At 35.9% G+C, this 9,650-nt stretch overlaps 1 pseudogene; it reads right to left on the reverse strand.

The window, feature by feature from the left end:
• Positions 1-1,640: 1,640 nt before the first annotated feature.
• Positions 1,641-5,983, reverse strand: LOC131839799 (large ribosomal subunit protein eL21-like; annotated as a pseudogene).
• Between the last annotated feature and the right edge of the window lie 3,667 nt (positions 5,984-9,650).

Genomic DNA, 9,650 nt, shown 5'->3' on the forward strand with positions numbered 1-9,650 from the left:
TGGGATGACAGAGTTAAGACCCAAATGACAAAATAGTGTCCACCATCTGAAAATGTGAGAAAACAACAACTTTAAAGAATATCTGATATCATAATGGTAAGATAGAAAAAGAGATTATGTGGGCAAGTATTTAACTGCTTCTAGTCAGAGAAAGCAGAAAACAATTAATGGGTGTATTTGAGAATCAGGAAGTCCAGGGGAGCTGGGCACTAATGTGCTTAATGAAATGACATCATTAGTGAATAGAACAGACATGATTCTACCTGTGTGGATGTCATCAACTGCTGTAATATTAGCACTTTAATTTTAGGGACTTTCATTTGCTTGAAAGAATTTCCAATGAAGCTAATGCATTGGCCTGTGGAGTGTTAAATGAAAGGGTTAAAATATGGTCTGGAAAGGGAAAATTAATACAGGGTATGCTTGTGACATTTAATTTCTTCAAATGTGTTTTCTCATCTGCAAGATGGGGATAGTCACAATTGTCCTGCTTACCTCTCAGGGTTATTGGGAGGATTGAATCTAATGGTATATCAAGAACATTTCACAAAATAGAAAACGGTAAGCCATTGGAAGTTATTGTTACAAATGCTTCATTTTTTTCTATAAGGTAGTTTTACTACCTCATCTCTTTCTAGTCTATTACTATGTCATTGAGGCCTATTCTATTACACTTTTTAAAATTAAAAGCAATCCCTCGCAGTGTCCTTCTACCTTACATGATTTTTCTATTTTTTCCGTAGCTTTTATACACATTAACTTTAACAGAACACAGTGAAGGTAGAATATCATCCTCCATATCTAGAACAGGTGTGGCAAGAAGCCAGTAGTCAATAAATATTCGTTGTAAGAATGAATCATCATTAACTTCATTGTAAGATTTTTTTTTTTTTTGCATCGTTTGTTAACATATGTTAAAAGAGACAAGGAAGACAGAGTTATTCTCAAGGTCAAAAGCAGACAAGGCAGAGAGGAAAGAGGAATGGCCCAGGGAACACTCTTCCCTTGATTCTCTTTACAGGCTATCAGAGCACTTTGCTGGATCTCCTCTCTCTGTCAATTACACATAATTGTAACTTTTTACCCTAGTTTACCAACCCTTAAGGGGATACAGCTGATAGGGAGTATGAAAAGGCTTTGAAATTCCCTAGCTTATACAAATATAAGGACTACTGCCATAAATAAAGATAACTAAGCTAAAATAAAAAGTAGATGCCTGGATATCTGTGCTGAGCGGGAGTCCCTGTCTTTAGTAATTCTCCACTTAACCTAAGTTAGCCTCAGCACAATTTCACTTCATATGTTGCTTAAGAGAAAAACAAAACTACTTCCTAATTGAAATGTGATCTTATTTTAAAAGTTGTTTATCATATATTGTATTTCAACCCTAATGATTGGATTTTACTCCTTTAATCAAGATAGTATATTAAAAGAATGAGTAGGTTTTTTTTTTTTTTTAATGCTAAGCAAATTATACTAGAAACTAGTTTGTAATTTGTGATTGTGCATGATTCTGATAGTGAAGAAATTTCATTACAGGTAGGTTGAAATACCAGAATGCATGTGCATTTGCATGTCTGGATGCAGGTAAATAAATAGTAAACCTCATTGATAACAGAGGCCATTATAATTTGAATAAGTTATATTCTCTCTAGAAGAGATAAAGGGTAATGAAAGACAATTCGGAGCGAGTTTGTTATTACTTCATCAAATACCTCAGCCTCAAGCTGATAAAACTCACTTGTATGGTTCCTTGAGACGTTAACGACAACGGTGCTGCCAACCATTTGTAGTGATTTCTAAAATCATTAATATCACCATTAAATGAGTTTGTGATGTAGTGGAACACAGGGTAAAGCCAGAGGTGAAACTACTACATACACTTCCATAAAACCATAAGAAGTGAGTTATGAGGGATGATAAAATGAATTGTATTCAGGCTGGATAGATGCAATGAGAAGATAATTTCCCAATGAAACTAACAATGGGCCTTAATGGCATATTAGTTATGTTACTTATAAAAACTCAGACTTACATAGGAACTTAATTTGCTTAAATCTTATTAGCCCAATTTTGAGGTAAGTACTTTTGCAAACACTAATTATGTTGACCATTTATAGATTATGCTGATATTATTCTTTATTGTTCCTTAATCTATCAATTCATTGTGTATAATCTTTCCTGACTAGAGATCCATATAGAGTTATTTTGGAAATAGATGACTGATTGCAAATATGACAGAAAGGGTCATTTTGCATTTTGTTTTGTTTGTTTTAATGTAGAGGCTGGTTAATAAGTGGCTGGTTAATGTAGTGGCTGGTTAATAAGAGGTTTCATTAATACACCATTCATTTGGGTATGACATAAAATATACCATTTTTAGACAAATTATAACTTTAAATTAATAAATGTCTAACCAATAACTTTAAATTGATTAATTAATAATAATAAATTAATAAATGTTTTAAATTAATAAATTAAGTGACAAAACATCCTACTTTTAAGCAGATATCCAAGATTAGACATACTAGCTTGAATCTAACGTCCAGATATCACTTTGAAAGTTGTTCTTACTTTAAATTTCCAACTACTATTCAGTAATTTTCGAACCTTACTTACTTACTTGGTACTTATTGTCATGATAGTTTTTAGCTATTAATTTCCTCCATGCTATTACCTGTGACTGTAATTCAATAGAGCACATCACCTTGCAGTGAGGATTTTTAGGTGAGGAGCAGAATACCAAGTTTCTGAAATATATGAGGGTTGTTGAAAGAAAAATTCGGAAGGATATCTGTAAGATAAAATATTCTTCCAGAAGATGAATTTTTATTGGCATAATTTATTTCATTGAAAAATTTCAGTCACATTTGACAATAAGTAGAACTGTTTACCTTCTTACATATGACTACATAAAATAAAAGAGAATATTCTGGCTATCTTATAAAGCATAAAGACCTGATCACATAGCAACCAACACTTATTTTGTCATCTCATTTTGAAATTTCACTTTTCTGTTGCTCTCATTGTGTGTGGAAAAAAAAAAAAAATGAAATGGGGGCGCCTGGGTGGCTCAGTGGGTTAAAGCCTCTGCCTTCGGCTCAGGTCATGATCTCCGGGTCGCAGGATCGAGTCCCACATCCGGGCTCTCTGCTCAGTAGGGAGCCTGCTTCCTACTCTCTCTCTCTCTCTCTGCCTGCCTCTTTGCCTGCTTGTGATTTCTGTCTGTTAAATAAACGAAATCTTAAAAAAAAAAAAATTACTAAAAAAAAATAAAAAAAGAAATGACAGCGGCTCTAGCAAAACCCTCGGCCTTTGCTTCCACTGATCGCGGATGTCGCTGCCTGTGAATTCACAAGCTCATCTGTTAAGTCTGGCACTTGATAGTTTAATTTTTTGGGTAAAATTTTTTTTAAAGACTTATTTATTTACTTATTCATTTATTCAGAACATGTCAGAAGAACAGAGGGAGAGGGAGAGAATCTCCAGCAGACTCCCTGCTGAGTGGAGAGCCTGACAGGGGGCTGGATCTCAGGACACTCAGATCATGACCCTGATTCATGAGGGAGGTCATGACCTGAGCTGAAGTCAAGAGTTGGAGGCTTCATCGACTGAGCCACACAGGCACCCGATTTATTTGAGTGAAATTGAACCTCAGTGAGCAAGCACTCATTTATTTTGTCTTACCTCTGCCCGCTTCTTTCCTTGTCATTCTTCCAGTTTCTGTGGTCAGGAACAGCTTTGCAATCATCTATTTGTCAGTTTTATTCACAGATGCTCTCTTCATTGTTCCCTGTCCCAGCAGGGAGTCCTTGATTTTGTTATTTTGTTTCTACTTGTGTTTTAGTCGATTACCTATTGTATCATCAGCTCATTTATCTTGCTATCAATCTTTAGCCTCAATAATGAATTGTTTACCAGATTCCTGCTCAGATTTGCTGGCTCTGACCCCTGACTCACAGGGCAGCTCACACCAGGACGCTATTGCAGAACTGGGCGGCCTGTCCCAGTGCCTCACATCTGTCCTGTCCAAACAGGCTCCTGATTATTCCATGCTTCTTTCTAGGATCACACTTCACAGTGCTGATATTAACGTTGCCTGATATTTGTGTCTAAGAAACTTTGCCAGTTACCTTACAATTATTGCCACACACGTTACGATCCATTTTATGCTATTCCATCATCAAAGCACACATCCTAGAGTTTTCTCCATTTCTATGCCTTCACTTAGTTGCCTTTATTCTTCTGAATCACAGTATCTAATGGTTTCCTCCTTGTTTTTCTCCATCATTCAAACTTGATGGTTATTTTACTTCCTAAACACTTCTTGAAATGATTTCTTCTCTACGACCCCATTTACCATCACTACCACTCAGGTCTGTATCATTTCTCACTTGGCTTGTTTTGGGGGCTCTGTACTAGTTTTTATGGCCTTAATCTCACTTCCTTGGATGTCATCTTCCAGCCAGTTGCCGGATTAGTCTTTCTAAATGGTTTATTGACCTTATCAATATTTATAAACATCTTTCAAAGGCTCCTTACTATTTGCAATTAAAAAAAAAAATCAGGAGATAGTCTTAAATTACAGTGACCTTAGAATTTACTGTCCAAAGTGGGACACATAGGAGTTAAGGGGAATGCTATTTCTAGTTGTGTCAGCACAACTGGCAAAAACCTGGTAGATGGAAATATGTGGTTGTCCAGGTTAAGATCCTTTCCATGGTCTGGTATCTGTGACTTCTGTTTCAATCTCAACTTTTCTGATCCCGATCTCAAAATTTAAGTTCTGTATCTGCCTTTACTAGTTTATAAACCAACGTGGTCTTTCATGCTGTCCTGTCTGTTTGGACCGCTCCCCTCCACTCATCCTCTGCTTGGTTCATGCCTGATTCTTCCTTAACACCGAATTTAGGAGTCACCTACTGTAGGAAGCTTTCCTTGACTCCCTTAGGTTATGGCTTCAAATAATAACTTCTATTTGGGCTTATTATATTGCTGTTTAAATATTTTTCTCATCTGTCTTCTCTGCTAAACTTTGAGATCTCTATCTCCCAAAGGGAAGAGACTGTTTGTCATTTCTGCAAACTTAGAATAACACTTAGTAGTTGTAGCACTTATGGATTTGTATGTAATAATTATACAGGCATATTTTGTTTTATTGTACTTTGCTCTGTTGTGCATCTCAGATATTGCATTTTTTGCATATTGAAGGTTTGTAACAACCCTGTGTGAAGTAAATCAACTGACACCATTTTTCCAACAGCCTTGGCTCACTTTGAGTCTCTGTGTTACATTTTTCAAAATTTTCATTATTATATTTGATTGGTTGCAATCTCATGATAAAACTTAAACAATGAGGAGTTGCTTCTTATAGACAAGCAAAGAAAGTGGTGGCTTGTTGAGTTGAAATCTACTCCTGGTGAAGCTGCTATGAAGATTGTTGAAAGGATTTTTTTTTTTTTTTTACAGTCTTGAGGTCTTTTATTTTCTTTGTATGTATATGCTATAAATTCATAGGAAATGGGTTCCAGCAATTTGGACTTCTTTTCATTGGTTCTCATGAAATGTGCTTCTCTGGGCGGAGCAGGGTGATGCTTCAGTTGAACCCAAGTACCTTTCTCTTTGGCTTCTTTCTTTTTCTGATCATCTTCCTTCACATGCTTCAGGAAGCTATCTTGGTTCTTTGAATGTTTAACAAGCTCAATGTGTACATTAATTCTCTAGGCAAGAATCTTGCCCTTAACTTGTCTGTTTACAACAATGCCAGAAGCATGCTGAGTAACACTGTAGACTCTTCTAGTTTTGCCATGGTAACATTTGTGGGGCATCCCTTTTGGACAGTGCCCATTCCCTTAATGTCCACAATATCACCTTTCTTATAGATTCGCATGTATGTGGCCAAAGGAACAACTCCATGTTTTCTAAAAGGCCTAGAGAACATTTAACAGGTACCTCTCCTCTTTCCCTTTGTGTTGGTCATTTTGGCAAATTACTGGAAGGTGGCAGTTCCGGCTGAAAGGGCTGTTGAAAGGATTTTTGAAAGGGTTTAGAATAGTCCATAAACTGAGCTGGTAAAACAGCAGCAGAGTTTGAGAGAATTGTCTCCCATTTCGAGAGTGTTCTACTGTGCATGAAATGTATAGCATCATCTGTACAGAGAATCCACTCATGAAAGGAAGAGTCAACTTCATTGCTGTCTTATTTGAAGAAATTGTCACAGACACCCTGGCCTTCAGCAACCACCACCCTGACCAGTAGCCATCAACACGGAGGAACAGCCTCTACCAGCAACAAGATTATGTCTTGTTGCAAGTTCAGACGGTGGTTAGTAATTTTTAACAATGAAGTATTTCCCTTATAATACATATTTTTTTGGACATAATGCTACTGAACTCTTACTAGACTATGGTATAGTTTAGTGTAAACATAACTTCTCTGCACAGGGGAAGAAAATTATTTGACTTGCTTATTTACAATATTCATTTTATTGTAGTAATCTGGAACTGAACAGGTGGTGTCTCCGAGGTATGCCTGCAGAGATATGAAAAGGATACCATACTTGAAATAAGGAAATTTATAGTCTATTGGAGAGACAGATAGATAAAAATGCAATATGTATTAACGGAGAGCATGTTCTAAAGCAATCAAGTAAGGTTTAAGAAAATAGGCAGAATCCAGGGGTGCCTGGGTGACTCTGCCAGTTAAACATCTGCCTTCAGCTCACGTCTTGATCCCAGGGTCCTAGGACTGAGCCCCACATCTAGCTCCCTACTCAGTGGGGAGTCTGCTTCTCCCTCTTCCTCTAGTGCTCTCCTGCTCCTGCTTGTGTGCTCTCTCTCACTCACTCTCTTTCTCTCTCTCTCAAACAAACAATCTTTAAAAACGAAAATAGGTAGAATCTACTTTATCTTGAGGTGGAGCAGGAGTTTGATAGGTAGAATAAGTAGAGGAAGGCATCAGTATATGTGTCCTCTAGTCAAGGGATGAAGAGAACCTCCACTTACTTGATCAAATCATTGGACTCAAGCCTGATCAGCAGTGAGGTTACATTATGTAAGTATTACTCTCTGTTGAGTTTTTGAAGGTCATTGAATAATAATGCCCTCCCACTCCCAAGAACAATTTATTTCAAAAAACAATTTGTCAAAAATTTCAGTAGGAGGAATGATTGAATCACAAAAACTTGTGAATTTCAAATATACCACATTTCCTCTCTTGAGATCAAAGAGAAGAGTTGCGGGAGTAGATACAAACGTTTTTCTATCTTTTAAAAAATATCTATCACAAGCATGTGTGCACAGAGAAACACATATACGCTCAGATTCTTGCATATTAAAACCAAAGTAACTGGATTGTCTTCAAGAGGTGCAGACATACAGTTTCAACGAAAAGAATGCCTAGAACTTTGTAATGGTTACCTGAGAACAATGTTATTTCTTATAAACAATCAGTAGATAAACAAATCCATAATACAAGTATTTATTTATGAATATTTAAGTAATCTGTACAATGACAATTCTTTTGCCTGACTTACCAGAACAAAAGAAAAAATTCCGTTCTGCTTTCACAATACAATTCTTACTTCACATAGAGGTCACGGAGAAAAGTAATTTAACCTTTTAATCTGACACGATAGATTGTTAAAAACAAATCGCAAAGAAAACATATTACCCAGATATGGTTATTAGGTGTATAGATTACCAAAGCCCACATTAATAAGTTCCAAGTGATGTAAATATAGAAACATACATATTTTTAGGCTTTTCTTGAAGCACAGTCCTATACTCTTACATACAAATTGACTGGCATATAAAGTAATAAAACTCATCCAGCTTTATTTAATTACAAACTATGGATCACCTTCTTTATAACAAAGTTAGCTTTCCAGATTTGTATTTAATGCTTTTACCTATTTAATCAATTTGATGTTGAATATTTAAATATTTGGCTTTTACCTATATGGTCTTTGTTTACTGTGTTCTCAATGTTTTTTTATCTGGATGTCTTTGGTGACAAATACACAGAGCCCAAGGATAGTTAAAGCATAAGACTGAGATTCATAAATCTAACTTCTATCCTTTACTTTGTCATAACTGGCGGTAACCTTGAGGAAATCATTTAATCTCTTTGTGCCTCCATCACTTCAATATAAAACTTGGATAATGATACTTATCTCACTGGATAAGAGGGAGATGTTAATGTTTGTAAAGCCTTGGAGATCTTCAGATAAAATAAACTAGAACAGAATTGCTAATGTAAAGAAATCATTATTGTTATGTTCTTCCTCTAATCATTTCAAGATATACATAGATACATTTATATATATGTATATATATAAACTGACCATTACAAGGACTTTATCCATGTTACTTTATTTAAATTATTCACTGGAAAATGTAATACACTAGATGCAGAAGGGTTTTTGTGTAAGACATATCAATTGTTTCATTAAAACGAATAAATTACCATTCTACTTGTCATTCTTTAGGGATGAGATTCTCATGCATAGTAAATACATTTTTATAGACTATACCTTAGCCCCTGCCTTAGATAGGTCTAAAGAATCACAATTCTGAATTGTTCTTATTGCTCAATTTCTAGCATTTACAAATTAATCAAATATTAATTATTGAAACATATAAGCATCCAGAATCTTTGTACTATATACTGTCTATTTTCTCAAATCACGCATTAATTTTATTCAGATGACTTCAACCATTCCTAAAAGGAGGAAGGGCTGTAGGAAGAAGAATTCAGGGTATAAATTGATAAATTGACAAAGTTTCTGTACTAAAGGATCTTATACTACAGTTAAACACACACTGCCTCTAATACAGACGCTGAGAAGATATGATAATCCAGTACAAACTAAAAATGGGAAAAACATAAGTGCAACCAATTCTGGCTGGTGGAATCTGAGAAAACTTTATGACAAAGAAGTGAATTTAATGTGGTCATAGAAGGGTAGTTGGTTAGGATGGCTTTGTGGGAAGAAAGGGACCTCAAAAGAGGTCATTGCAGGCAGATACAGCAATTTAAACTATGCCATCAGTGGAGATGATTGGATTCAAGAGAACCAGAAGCCACATAGCAGCATGTAATTGTCAACAGCAAGGTGTATGCAATTACTATAATCAGCGGCAAGATTGGAATGGCCAGCAGGAGGCCATCAATACATGGGAATATGTGATGAGGGTGAATAAACCATTATGTTATTAGGGGTAGGGAGATGGGCAGCCAATGAGGTCATTATTTGACTAAATATCAGAAACAATAAACAGTTGATGAGCAGAATGCTAATGTCATTTACCACAGTGGAAAATCACAATCTGGTTTTCTGACTTGCAATATATCTTCCAAGGGCTAATAGATATATTAGGAACTGAAGCAGTACTGAGGAACATAAAATACCATTATGATCCTTCTTTGGGGTAGGGAACATGCAGGTCAGATGATAAATGCACCTTTTCCTTAAATTTGCTTCACAGTGGATCCAAAGGGTATGAGAACCAATCACTGATCATTTTTCTAGTCACGGGTTTGTCATTAAGATAAACACACTTAGCAGCTGACAGAATCCTTACACTGGCTAGCTGTGGAGTAAGAGTCAAGATTTCACTGTAAGGAAGGCCACATACACATCTGTGACC

This window comes from Mustela lutreola, chromosome 8 (assembly GCF_030435805.1).
Source record: "Mustela lutreola isolate mMusLut2 chromosome 8, mMusLut2.pri, whole genome shotgun sequence".
NCBI lineage: Eukaryota > Metazoa > Chordata > Mammalia > Carnivora > Mustelidae > Mustela > Mustela lutreola.